This window comes from Dendroctonus ponderosae, unplaced genomic scaffold, assembly GCF_020466585.1.
Source record: "Dendroctonus ponderosae isolate FM_Combo_2020 unplaced genomic scaffold, Dpon_F_20191213v2 Dpon_F_20191213_6, whole genome shotgun sequence".
Taxonomy (NCBI): Eukaryota; Metazoa; Arthropoda; class Insecta; order Coleoptera; family Curculionidae; genus Dendroctonus; species Dendroctonus ponderosae.
In genome coordinates, this window is record NW_026018814.1 from 14,535,490 (window position 1) to 14,550,458 (window position 14,969).

General features: G+C 35.1%; 1 long non-coding RNA gene across 1 annotated transcript; it reads left to right on the forward strand.

Annotated features, from left to right (window-relative positions):
• Positions 1–13,126: 13,126 nt before the first annotated feature.
• Positions 13,127–14,861, forward strand: LOC125504906. Its single transcript, XR_007281790.1, has 3 exons — positions 13,127–13,445; positions 13,502–13,708; positions 13,764–14,861. It is a non-coding gene; the product is annotated as an uncharacterized LOC125504906 (long non-coding RNA).
• The last annotated feature ends 108 nt before the right edge of the window (positions 14,862–14,969 follow it).

A 14,969-nucleotide genomic window follows, 5' to 3' on the forward strand; every position in this document is an offset into this window, starting at 1 on the left:
TAAATAACCATTCTAATGTTAACTTAGCAGCAGTCTTTTAATGAAATTAAAATTTACAGACCGTAAAGTTTGCACTGAAGTTTTTATTTCGTTAGAAATATTAAATATTATTTCCTAAAGTTGTTCGATTGTATCCACTTCTGTTGAATATACCGTATTTTTTAATTGGCCCCAGATGTAAAAATCAAGCACGTTTAGAGCGGGAGATCCAGGAGGCGAGTTTATCAAAGCTTCTTGACCTCTACCAATCCAACGGCCTGGAAAGTTTTGATCAAGCCGAAAGGATTTAATTCTTTTGCGGGGAAACTAGTTAGTGCACACAAAAAAGTTCTGAACGAAACAAAAGTAGTAGTTCCACATTTCTACCCTGTATGAAAGTAAACTGCAAAACACTACCATAGAATGGCACTCAATTAGCTTATAATGTGTACCAAAATTAAAGTTTTCAAAGCAAAGAAAAGCAACCAAAACTAATATTTTTCGCCATTTTGGAGATCAAATATATCAAAAATGAGACCACAAATTAAAAAAAATCTCAAGAAGACCCCTCTCTAAAATGACTAGGAGAACACGCTGTTAAAATATGTTAACATATTTACGGAACACCCTGTATAATACCGGCATAAGATACTTCAAAGATTATTTTTGCTTCTTCAGGGCTGTAGGAAAAAATATCGCTAAACAATCTTTAATCAATACTTTTAATAGAGAGTCAAAAGAACAGTTTATTCCCAGTTGAGCTTTATCAAACTCTAACCTGTAAAACGTTGGAAAGAGAAATGTAAGCTTTTTAGAGTCCGTCGAAGTTTAAGAGCTGATATCTCGGAAATGGTTAAAAATATCAGAAAGTCACTTTTCGATGGAATAAATTGCCAGCTAGTTTTTCCCAATTGGTTTTCTCGAAAAGTCCTAACTTCTAAAGAAGTAGAAATAAAATTAATTTACATCCTTCCGAGAATTCGTCCCAATTCTCTAACAACAATATTCACACGATTAATTCTGACGTACTTTTTATGGACCGCTTTTTGATTAATCAATGTTAGTTCAGAAAGTGTTTCTTACAAAAATTGAGATTTCAAATATTGATGACTATTTTCATAAAACGAGACAAATGTTAGAGTCAAAATTGTATATTTTCTTTAAAAAATCCGCTTTATTGACAGGAGTTGTGAGTTTTCACAAAGTCATGCGAAATAACCATCACACAGTTAATTTCAGCAATTTTGATCATATTATTTATTGTTATTTTCAAATGTTGCACTACATAAAAAATGCATACAGCCTGAATCGGACTCAATCTTTCGTTTTATAAAACGCCCGTTTTAAAACCATAACTTTTTACTGAGAACTTCTACATTTCGCATCTTTGCACTTTTTAAGAGCTTTTTTCGGAAGAAAATGAATTATTTTCTGTTAAATGTAAATTTCATTCAGTGACCTGAAATAACCCCACTTAGAAGCATTTTCGAAAGACGAGTGCGTAGATTTCGAGCCGACCACAAAAGCAAAGTGCTCCGTAGAAGTTCGAAATACCTGTTGAAAATTTGCCGGAATTTGTTGTGGAAATTCGATAAAATGCCCACGGCAGGTACATTAAAATATCGTATGTCCCTAAAATATCATCGACGTTCGCTTCGGAACTTCCACCGTGATTTTCCCACTGTATTTCATATTTCATAATATCAAGGGAGCGTTTAGTAAATAATTATTACCAGGCACTCGTTTCCTTGGCGAATACAGGGTGATTCGATATTGGCAAAATTCATCACTTTAATCATTTGAGAAGAGCTCACGGTTTCAACATTTTTAAAATGCGCCAAACAGCTCTTGCTATTTCAAGTTGCTACTGGATCAGGGTCACTGCAAAGTTGCGAATTTTCAAAAACGGGAGGGTAAGTGAATTCTTCATTCACTTATTTTTTAAGCCACTTGGCTGGGAAAAATCCAGATATAGCGCTCTTCCACTGAAATTTTCAGAACTTTGAAAGTTGTTTTTCGTCTGAAGATGGGCAAAATTTCAAGTTGCTACTTGATCTGTGTTTTAAGACGATTTTTCGAAACTGGCCGATAAATGTATTGACACTCGTTTTGAAGATATAATTGACTTGGATGGAAAAAATCAAAACTTGATGCACTGAAATTTTCCAAAAGGCTACAAATTATGCGAGAAAATGTCGCCAAAGTAACAACGATCTTTGTAACTGAGCTGATTTTTGCTAAATGAATTAATAAAATTAAAAACAACTTGTTAAACAATGCTCATCACAGCACTTGATTGGGGAAAAAACTTAAAAAATAAACGAACTTAGCAAATCCAGTGAGATGTACAGGAAAAATAGGAGATTGTTTGCTGGTTTGAATGGTACCCATGATTTTTCTGCAAAATCAGGTTTTTCCAAAATATATTTTTTTTAACCGTTTGCAAAGGTAGTCAATTAAGAAGCGCCTAAGCAGCCGCGAAATTCACCAAAAATCAGCCACTAAACCTATTATAGAGAAAATATAGACACTGATAGACGAAACTGTGTACTTTACAGTGGCGTGACATCCATCTTTGTAATCAAGCTCATTTTTGAGAAATGGATTTATTATGGTAAACTCCACTTGTAAAGCAATGCTAAACTAGGCACCTATTTGGGAAAAAATCCTTAAGAAATTACCCAAAGCAGCAAATCTAGTAAGGGTTACAGCAATAATAGAACAAAGTTTGCTCATTTCAGTGGTGCACATATGATTTTGCTGAATCAGTATTCCTTGTTGAAATTCACCAAAAATCAGCAAATAAATCGATTATAGAGAAAATATCGACACTGATGGATCCCCCCTGGATCCGCCCTTGACTCCACTTGTAAAGCAATGCCAGTCTAGGCACCTATTTGGGAAAAAATCCTTAAAAAATTAACCAAAGCAGGAAATCTAGTGAGGTTTTTAAGAATAATAGAACAAGATTTGCTCGCTTCAGTGGCGCACATATGATTTTTCTACTTGAGCTGGTGTTTGAAAATTATTTTTTTAAAGAAAAGGTTGCAAAACGATTTGATTAATTGATGAATCAGCTGCACTTGTTGATATTCACCAAAAATCAGCCACTAAATCGATTATAGAGAAAATATCGACACCGATAGAAGAAAGTGTGTACTTTACAATGGCGCAACATCCATCATTGCTGATTTGTGAGAAATGAATTATTTAAAGTAAACTCCACTTGTAAAGCAATACCAGTCTAACCATCTATTTGGGAAAAAAATTATTAAAAAAATAACAAAAGCAGCAATTTTAGGGAGGTTTATAGCAATATGTCAGTGGCGTACATATAATAGTTCTATCTGGTTTTCATGTAGAAGGTTTCACTTACTTGGAGTACCCACAAAGAAAGCAAACTTTATACATGCTCGACATTGTTCTACATTTTTGATTTTGAAGTGCGCATAATTAACGGAGCTAACCACAAACACACTGTAAAAAGTGGACTATTTCATAAACAAATCTGTTCCTAAATGTAGACCGTTGTAATTTTTATCAGAATTTTATACAATCGCAATTTCTCCAAATCCAAAGGTCAATTAAACTACTTTCAAACATTCCTAAATAACCAAGCTGAAAATGCATCTTAAGAACTAATATGTTCGCAAAGGTTTTTGAAAAAATTATTCTGCGCTTTCCTCCAGTTCTTTCACCCTTCCTTTAAAAAATTGACGCCAGTTTTGAGTCTACAAAACATCCCGATCCGACCACAAATACGTTAAATCTAATGACTCTTTGTCCAAACAAAAAGAAGCCGGTCAAAATAAATCCCGTGCACGTACTAATTGTGCACAATGACCAGCTGAAAACAGCGAACTTCTCACAACAATTGCGTATGAAAGATGAGCGCGGGCGGAAGATTTCCCCGATCAAATTTACTGCACAAATATGCAGTCGCAGTGAACCAAGTGTTTAAGAGACGTTCACCGAAAAACTCGTTTTGATTCATTTGCTACCATTTTTTTGGTTCTTTGCATTTTTGGACAGAATTAGGTACTCAATGTTGAATGACATTGAAAATTTGGTACTGCCGGTGCACATGCGAAAATATCTGCTGGCACTTTTCTCGAATATAAAAGCATCTTTTCCAATTCCAAATAGTTTTTTTCTCACCAAAAAAACGTTTTAAAATTTCTTGAGGCAAACAGGGCAAAGAGATAGATTGAGCAACGGCAGGCAGGCGGAGCAAGCTTATACGAAATTCAAAGGGCCAATCTGTGATCGGCTTTGCGTCGACGTACTTCTGATAGATATTTAATATAATTTATTCATAGGGAGAGTGCAGCACCAGCAATATGCCACATAAGAGGCTTACGACTACAGACACATTAAAAGCATATCAAATATGCATATCGCTGCCTGCATTTACCTCAGGATTTACGCCGGATTGGGACGTTGCAAAGCAGAATGACTTAAATGGAGCCAAGCGGCCCATCCTGCTTAATTAATAACCACCTACAAAGTTCAGTAAAAATCCATTTTGATTCTGCCATCAAATAAGGGTTCACTTCCTCTAATTTGACATGAATTTCTTAATAAGCTCGATTTTTCCTCTCATCACTTCAACATTTTCCAGGTTCACTGTTAAATTGAGCGAGTAAAATTAAGAATTTAATTTCGCCTTAAAAGCAATCTTCTTCAACATCGGCCGGACTTTTTTCTCCATTAAAGCCCTCTCCTTTCTTGCTGGAAGTTTATATTTTCAACGAGAAGTGTATATTATTAACATTTTAATAAAGGCAAATTTGAAAAGAAAATACACGTCCTGCTTGAGGAACAGAAACTAAGAAGAATTGCTAAGAACCCAGTTTTCACGCGTGTTTTTTCCCATGTTGAACCACCATTTTTCACTCTAGTTTGCAGTGGAAACACACTGTAAAATCCCATTTTCAAACCCCGTTAGATCCGGTGTCGTATTCACACACAAGCAGAAACAGTATTTTATTTGACAAGGAAATGGTGAAGGTTTTGGAGCCTTTAGTTGAGTTGGAAAAGCATTTCGTCCTGGTATATTGCATGAAAGAATGATTTGCTTCTTGTCGTGCTTGCTCAACGCCAAGAAGAAATTATTTTCCACGGCAGCCCTAAAACCAGAAAAGCTCAGCAGTTGCAAGCAATAGCCGAAACAGCCTTCTTCGCTATCATCTTCACGAAACGTTCCAATATTTATTGTACAAGCCTCCAAGGTTTTTTCTTGAAGAAGTTTCTTCTCCGCGCAAATTACCAACAATTCATCTCTGTTCTGAGCCCCAAAGAACCAGTGGCTGGCAAAAAACATATCTAAGTTTAAAAAATTTTAGAAACATCCCCCTGATGGTGATATCAATTCGAAACCTGCCAGGAATATGAAACGAATGAATATTTTCTTATAAAAAGTTGGAGACTTTTGGCTTTTCAAAATATCCACGTAACTTTAAATGGGATAAAACTAGATGGAAAACCCTGATGATGACCTCTGTTCGAAACCTGGAAACATATTTACGAAAATACTGTAGAAAAAAATTATGACTCCCTAAACCCTTCGTAAAACTTGATTCTACATTTTAGATCCACGTTTGAACTGGTACAAACGTACCAGAGCGTTACTCTTTAGAATAGGGTGTTTTCATTGTATCAAAAATTCCTACAAACTGAACATTAATCTATGGTCATCAAAGATTAAATAAGTTTATATTATCTATCTATTGATATTTTGTTAAATATTTAATAAACAAATTCAGCTAAAATTCAAATTATTCATGAATCTCTAAAACGCAATCCTATTTGTTGTGACGTCTCTGGTCATATAAATGGCGGATTGTTTACGTTCTGTGCATATTGTTTAGTTGTGTGGTTGTGTTTCATTAATTATTTTGTGGATTTAAATAATTTATAGTTTGTGTTAAACTAAAAAAATGGCTTCAGAAGGATTCCTTAAAGCGTCAACAAACAATTTACCATGTGTTACATCACGTCTAGCTGCTTTGAACCATAAAACTTTACGTGCATAATCATGGGGAACGGTTAGAAAGAGTTTGTTTGGAACCTGGCACAAAACACCACTTATTTTGTGATCCATACTTGTCACTATTTTCCATTATGCAAGATAATAATAATCAATAAAATCATGATAATCACAATAACTTAAATAATAAAACAAAGCTGCGAAAACAACAAAATTAACACGAGACACTTTGTTGATATGACCTGCTACGTCACAATTTTTGTCGGAAAATATCTGATTTGAATTTAAATTCGCTTTAAAATTATTATGGAGACTTTTTTTGCCAAAAAAATTATATCAGTGTAATGTTTGCCATAACTACTTTCCATATATCAATATTTAAAAAAAGTGTAAACACCCTATTAGAGCAAAAAGTCAAACATCAGATAACGTTTTTTAGCAGGTAAGAAATTTTAATATTAATTGAATGTGAAAAAACCAACTAAGAGCTCGAAAAGCCAAAGCCACTGTTTGAAACGCAAAAGTTCGTAACATTTAATGAAGAAAACGCTTGCTTTGCAGCATTCTATAAGCTGCAATCAAACATTTTTTTAACAGTTTATAGAGTTGTCAGCCTCACGAGACAAAACGAACGTTTAATTTTTCATCTGGAGACATTTTTCTTCTACAGTCTACCTCTTTAAGAGAGTTCTAAATAGCTCAGCCTTTATGTGTTTAACCAATTAAAATCTAACAATATTTCAGACGCTAAACCATCTGGCCCACTCATACGTTTTCATTGTGAGGCCACTTCGATTCGTATCTACTTTGAGCACACTGAAAAAAAAGAAACTCCTCTTGTGGCCCGCATCATTAACCAGTGTGTTTTTGATATCGTTTCTGTTTTAACACATGCCTCATCTCAGTGATCGAATCGCATTGCTCGATCGCTCGATGAGCCCCATCTAATGATTAAGACCCCCCCGAGTGGCATCAGGTGGTTACTTTTAAGCAAAACCCTTAACAAGCCATTAAAAGCAGTGGCGGCGAAGCGCGTTTTGCCCCCGGAAAAGAATTCCCAGGACCTCAAAGCCGATTCTCACATTTGCAATGAGAAACGTTTCGAGTTCCCATGCGACCCAACTCCCTGGAGCAGCTCGCGTATGTATCACTATTATAATTTGTCGTGTTTGGAACGCATTTGGCTTAGCAAATAAGACCAGACGCGTGTCCGGTCGCGTGGCTTTTTGCGTCGCGACGCCCCACGGGAATTGTAATGCTTGTGAACGTCGTTTTGCCCACGATGTTCCCACAGTTTTTCTCTGGAAACTTGCCCATTGTCACTGAGTGTTAACTATGCGAAACGCCGTTTGGTTTAGCGTCGATGATAGGATTTATGGAGTTTTTCGTTCAATTAACACGGTTTTACTTTACGCGACAAAATTTTTGTCAACTCAAATTTATTTAAAAATTTTTAATTAAAACTCTTTTTAAGAAAACACTGACATTGATTATCTATACAGGGTATTTCCTGTTGCACTCGTTTTTATGCGCTTTTCATGATGATTTTGCAAAATGAACAATCACAATTTGTGTTTATGCAATCAAACGTATGCAGATAATGAAGGAACGAAATAGTTTAAACAAGTTTTTCTATAGGGACCATAACGATTTCATTTAAAAAATGCCGCTGACAGGTAGCGCAGTGATGCCGAAATGGCTTGGTGCGCCAACCCAAAGTACCGGCACAGTAACTCACCGGTGCAGTTGCGCTGCAGTCACCCATTTGGTCTAATGTTGCTGCTTAAAAATTTGGTGAGATTTTTTTTGTTGGGTGTTGAAACTCCAGCACCGGGCGTTGTAGAGCTGTAATCCACCCCTGGGTTAAATGCTAAGCGTAATTAAAAGTGCGGCTCAGTGGGGCGCGATGAGTTATAACAAAAAACTCAGAACAGAAAAATAGTCTACAAGTTCAGAGTTATGCGTTCCGTAAAGAAAAGTACACTCTTAATGCCATCAAAATTTAGAACTTCACTCGTTACGAAAATGTTCGTCTCATGTTAAGAAAATGCATTTCTCAAAAACGAAAAATACTCGACAAGTTCAGAGTTATGCGTTCGGTATAGAAGAGTGTGCTCTAAATTTCGCCAAAATTTCGAACTTCATCACATCACTTCATTCACTTCAAAAAAATGTTCGCAGAATTTCAAAAAACTATAGCGGCACACATTTTGAATTGAGTTTTTCAAAAATGAATTTCACAGAAACGAAAAATACTCTACAAGTTCAGAGTGCGTTCAGTAAAGAAGACTGCTCTCTAAATCTCGTCAAAATTCCTTCAAACTTTCAAAAGTTCATTTAAATCGCATGAAATCCTGAATTTTGTGCGCTTCCGAAAAGTCGATTTGAAAATGAACGCTTTCACGAAACTGCATACCCTTAATTTAAAAAAAAACAGGCAAAATTAAAAATATTTCCTTTTTTTCACAAAAAACATAATACTGGACCCAAATTTCGATATCTGAGGCGGTTCTTTAGCCAAAAGCTTCAGATGAGCTTAATATAAAAACACAAAGCCGCCCAAAATATTCCCAAAGTTTAGAAATTAACTACGAAAGAACCAATAGTTCAATCGGTACCAAATCCACCCTACGAGTCAGTTGATGAATATGGTACTAACGTTCTACATGCACATGGGAACCAGGGGAAAAATAATTATATGCCTACCGAAATCTGCGTAGTGCCACCTGGAAAGAAAGAAGAAAATGTGTTTAGTACGGCAGGAAATCTGTCCAAAGCGAAACTTATTTAAAATTGTAAAGAGAGAGAAATATAATGAATCCATAAAACGTCAGTTGATGGCGAAAAACTAAACTTAGTTCAAGCTAAAAGATTTATAGATCACAGATCATTATTACCAGCATTTTGCAAGTTGGCGCCCCATCCTCCATTTTCAAGAAATTCACTAAACTTTTATAAACTTCCGCACTTGCCATAAGGGCCACAATGTTTCTTTATTTCCCATCTAAGAATGCGATTATCGACCGATTTCGTCTACTGCCGGTAGCAAACTGAACATGCATACACTTTTTCGAGAAAAAATACAACGAACTACAGAATAAATTATTTAATCATTTAATTGTTCACCCTTTCGATGAATCTTGTATGCCAAACATTAGGCAGAAAATTAATCAGTACACGATTCAAAACTGTGTAATGCCTTACCAACAGGATTTTAAAAAATCCCCAAAAAACATATGTTCATGAAAAAATAAAGTTGAACAAAACCTGGTTCTCTTGCTGAACCTTTCGTAGGCTCATCCGTGCCGCAAAGGGTGTTTAAATTGCGACCAGTTTTCTTGATCAGAATTTAAGTCCGTCTGCTGGCAATATCTGGTAGCTCAGACAGAAAAAAATAATATGCTGTTAAAGCTTCATGTATTCTGAGTGATTTGGATTTTTAATCGTCTGTTTATCTTAAGCCATTCGAGGAATATAATTTTTTTATGACCGGGCACATTTTCCGCACAAAATTTATCTAAACTTTCTTTTTAATTCGAAAATAACAGAAAAGCAAAAAAATTAGAAAATTTCTTGCAGAAAATGTGACCGGCCATGAAAAGTGTATATCTTTCGAATGGGTTAGAATAACCAGACGATTAAAAATTCAAATTACTCCGAATACATCAGGCTATAACATCGTACTTTTTTCGCCCGATATCGCAGGCAGAAAAATTTTAAATTTTTTGCTTACCTTATAACTTGAATTCTGTCCACGAATAGAACCATTATTCGACAAAAAAATATTCAAATCGGATCACCGACTGTTATAAATGTAATATAATGCAAATGAATAGTCCTTCTAGGCAATTTATATCCGTAAAAACGACAAAAGTGCCATAGCAAAACGTACCTGAAGACCCATTCCCAATTTTCCTTTCCAGTTTGCTTGCTTAACGTTATTTGAGAGAACAGATACTGTACTTTACAACAAGCTAAAATATGCAAACCAAAGCCGTAAATATGTGAACCGACTCAAAATTGGTACCTACTCTTGAACATGCACGGTTTTTCGTTATGCTCTTCAAACCTTAAACTGTATATCAATGTCGAACATGTAGAAATTTACCTTTATTCAGATGAAAATAACGACAGTGGTTCATTACGGGTGTTATTAGCTCGATTTTTGAGGAAACAAATTGGCGTTTTTTAATTTCTCCTTTGTTAATTTGCCCATGAAATGCAGGGTAAAACTGAAATATGGCATTTTTGAACTTAGTTTTTTACTGGATTATTACTGAAAATATTGAAAAAAATTAAATGCATTTTTAATAGATAACTATTTGTAGAGGTTGTAGATAAGTAAGTACAATAAGTAGAAAAATATACTCTCTGTCTGAAAAAACTTCAAGATTTGTTTCTCAAACACAAGAGAAACTAGTGTATTTTTTTCATGGAATATGCTCTATATTTTGATACCATTCGATTGCACCATCCATAAGAACCAGAACCAGGCACGTAAAACCATTCAAAGGTCCAACCCAACTCTTTGATCCTTTATTTCTTGCAAATTTCTCACATATTTTGGCGGCTTCTACAATATAGGCACAAACTCACATATATAAATAAAAGGTGTTTTTAGAAATGGACTCTTTAAATTGAAAGAAAAACTCATACAATGCCTGTTAAGGTCAAGGTACTGGCTTTATTGAAAAGACAATTGTATGCCATTATAACTTAGATATGATTTTGTTGGCAAATGAAGAGCAATCCATGAAAGAAGTCCAATTTTCGACTACTTTGAGTCCACTAGACAAAAAAGCCTGCCATAGCCGGATTTGAAGCGACGGAAATCCAGAAAACATTATTGAGACTCCATTATATCCAGAAAATCTCACTGTTTCTTGCGTTTTAAGGTCTGGAAGAAATTTTGAAGTGAACAAAAATTGGACTTCCAGATTGGTCTTCATTCGAGCCAGCCGTGGCGCATTTTACACCAAATTCTAGTTAAGCTATGATGGCATATAATTGCCTTTTCAATAAAGCCAGAACCATGACGTTAACATGATTTTTTTAGTGAGTTTCATTTCAGTTTAAAGCTCTATCTTTAAAGAAAACACCACTCTGAAGAAAAAAATGCCAAACCACTGAATCGATCAGTTATTTGCGCCCGGACTGAAACCAAGCAACCAAGACAGTTTGCATGTAGTAAACATGTAGACTAGTTGAATCGAACTTAATTAACGTAAGATAACAATCGACCAATGACTCACTAGTGGCCGAAACGAATTCGTGCATTCTTCAAAGGGGCTCTCACCCTCTGCTTTTTATAATTCCTGGTTTTAAGCTCCCTTATTACCTGAACAGTGTGCAGGCACGTGACATAGAGCGCGTGCCTTTTCAATTTGGCTCAACATGCCTGAATTGAGGGGGCACCTGGAACGCATTTGTGAGTGCAATGTCACTCAACAGGCCTCCAAATTGAGGAATAAAAATTGGAGTGTCCTCAAATGTTGAAGATGAAAACCGCCTCTTAAATTTGAAGATCAAACAATTCCTTTCCTAGTCGTACAGTAATACTGAAACTACGCTGCTTCTAAGCTCATTGAGTAGCCCAGCCAGTAAGACAACTAATTATAACGGCTCTGATAAACTTCCATAAGAAAACTTCATCTGAGGCTCGCATTGAATGCATTAAACACACACTTATTCAACCCCCAGCACCGCAAAGAAAATACAAAGCGATTAAACGAGTACCAGCATAAAAGTATTGTGACTGAAAAAAAACACAACCCTAATCCGCAGGAGTCTTGAATAATGGCAAAGAATTGAGACAATATCGTTATCAAGTATCAGCATTTGAGTTTCTGCGGGTATTTATCTTATCCGAATCCAGTGGCGTGACAAAGCACGAATATTTTTATATCTGCTGCACTGTAAAGCAGAGAGTTGCGAAGGTAATGTGGAACGGAGGATGGGGACTTGTGGAATTTTCTCAAAAAGCCTTTAATTTTGCATAATAATAWTMAGCGCACGGCCACGGGGAATGAGTCGAACTAATTGAAAAACATGCTGGAAGTTTCAAATCCGAAATAATAGACATTTTAAGCGGTTTTTGAGAGTTCGCGATTTTCGGCCCACGATTTTTTTCTCATTATTGGCCCAAACACTTTATATACGCATATTTATGACCTCCTTACGTCGGAAGGACTCGACTGAGCACAAAAAAACACGCATGTGAAATTTTAATTTTTGACCGAAATTCTTCCAAGGGAGGGGGTCGATTTTTCAAAAAAATTTTAATTTTCTCAAAATATCTTAAATTTTGCATCATTTTCAGCACACGGACACGGGCAATCCATCGCACTAATTGAAAAACATGCTAGAAGTTTCAGATTCGAAATAATAGACATTTTTCTACACATTTTAAGCGTTTTTTGTAGGGCTCGGTATCAAGCTCGAATAATTCGACTATTCGAATATTCGAATATTCAAATACACCAACATTATCAAAGTCACAAGGTGCAAATATCTTTATATGCACTTTGTATACTTTTATAAAATAAATGATTCATATTCTACAAGCATTTTAACAAATACCCATATATTTACAAGCAAATGAAAATAATCATATTTACTTTCCTGCAAATGAATATAAAATTACGTCTCTATGTTCTGGTGATTCGCGTCATCAACTTTTGCGCGGTGTTACAATTAATGTGCCGACAAAGGCACTTTTTTATCCGTTGCGGCTAGTTGCCAAAAATGATATGAGATAATGATTTTTCTTCTTGGAAAACAGTGAACGGTAAACGAACACTCGAATATTTAACGAATATTCGAATACTCGATTATTCGAATATTCAATTCATTTTTCTGGAACCGATTCGTGCCCACCTTTACGTTCGGTCTCAGGAATCATTAGAGCTACAGACTTCGTTTTTCTATCGTTAGAAGGAGAATTGAGGACCGTTTTTTTGAAACTCGATAAGTACATTTTTACCGAAATTGACTTATACATGGATTCTATATAAAAATTCAATGCCCGACCAGCTGGTAGCGTCAGATTCATGAAAACATGGTCACTACCAGAGGTACAGCATAGACAAATTTCTGCGGTTCTTCAAAACTCGATAAATATGCGCGCTTTTTTAAAACTCGATAAGTAGTGAACCTGCATTACTTAAATGATTCATTTTGTTAGTACAGTTTCAGCTCTGCTCCAGTGTTTTGTGCTTTCTTTTTGAAATTTGCATCAAATAACGGGAGAATATAGTAAAGACGTAAAACTCATGAAAAAGGGAAAAAAATTCGTATCTCTTATCTCTATCTTATCTATATCTCTTATCTAAGGAAAATAGCATTCAAGTAAGACCAAAGATTACGCGTTATAGAAAAGAGAGGTTAAGTGAAGCGGAAATCGCATGTAATCATTTCGAAGGCAAGAGAAAAGGTGTTGTTTGTAATGCAGGAGAACTAACAAGAAATGAGATACTAGGTAAGTTAACTATTTTTCAATTCGAAGTAGAATGGAGATTTTCACAGACTTTATAGGTTTTAGGGAAATGGTATATGCAAATGACGCGAAAAAAATTGACCAAGATAAAATACTGCTTAAATTCATGCAAGTTGATGTTCCTAAGCGAAAAACTACAGATGAAACAGTTTTGAGGCAAAACAGAAAACTTTCGGTTAAATATTCAATTAGAACTTCTGGAGACAATATTCCTGTTTGTGCTGCCACATTTCAAAAGATAACTGGTAATTCAAAATTGATCTTTATTAGTTGTTCCTCTGAACTTGTCTCATGTTTTAGGTGCAAGAAAAGATAGACTGTCTGGTATTTCAAAAAAATTTATCGCCGGAGAACTATTAGTTGAAAAGCGGGGAGGTCGTGTACTGAGTCAGATTGATAAGGGTAATTCTGAAGCAATAAAAACACACATAAGCAGCTACAAATGCAGATAAAATCACTATTCGCGTGAAAAATTCAGAAGAAACTAGTTACCTCCTGAGTTAAACATACAGAAAATGTACAAAATATTTTGTGATACAACAAACTTTAAATGTTCTTTGGCTAAAACAAGAAGATTTTTTATCAAAATTTTAACCTTGGGTTGGGAAATCCAAACTCAGATACATGTTTCATTTGTGAGGAGTTTCTGGTATATATAAGAAAAAACAATATGTTGGAAAAACGTAATGAACTGCTCACCAAGTACAGACTTCATAGGATAAGAGCAAAGGCCTTTTTCAAATACATGAAAACCCACACAGAAAATACATTTAAAGTTTGTTTCGATTGCCAACAAAATCAGCCATTACCAAAAATGTCTGTTGGTGAAGTTTTTTACTCAAGGCAAGTTTGGATTTATAAACTAGGCAATGTACATCACCAACAAAAAAAGCACCAGAAAATGAAAGGGACAGTTATTTGCAAAGTCCGCACTACATATACTGGTTATGAAATAGAAGTTAGTAGTTTCAAAAAAGGTGTAAAAACGCTAATCGGATATCAGAAGCTCAGAAGCTTCTAACAGTGAATCATGTTAGTGACCTCAAGAAAAGTTACGTTAAAAAGCTCTTACGTGGCATGGGTCTTACGGATGAAGTTACTACTTTTTATGATGAAGTTATGAAAGAACCTGCCCTAACTGTTGACAATAATGCTGATGAGATAGGGCAGGACGATGATTCCGAAGTGGATGTTTGAATAATAATAGCTAAAACTATTATTTTCTCTGAGCAGATCATAGTTTATTTTAATTTTTGTTATCATAATATGTACTTATCGAGTTTTAAAAAAACTGCATATTTGTTTATTTTTGTTTATGTATAATAACATTGATATTACATTTTGTTTTTTTACTAATCTGTTTGAATTTATTACTACATTATTAATTGTCAATACGTATCGTCGTTTTTTTTTTCCCATTTCCCAAAAATTATAGATTTCCAATTGAAAATGTCCTTTTTAAAAAAGTTTTTATTTTGACGTACAAGATTTGCGATGTGCGGGCAA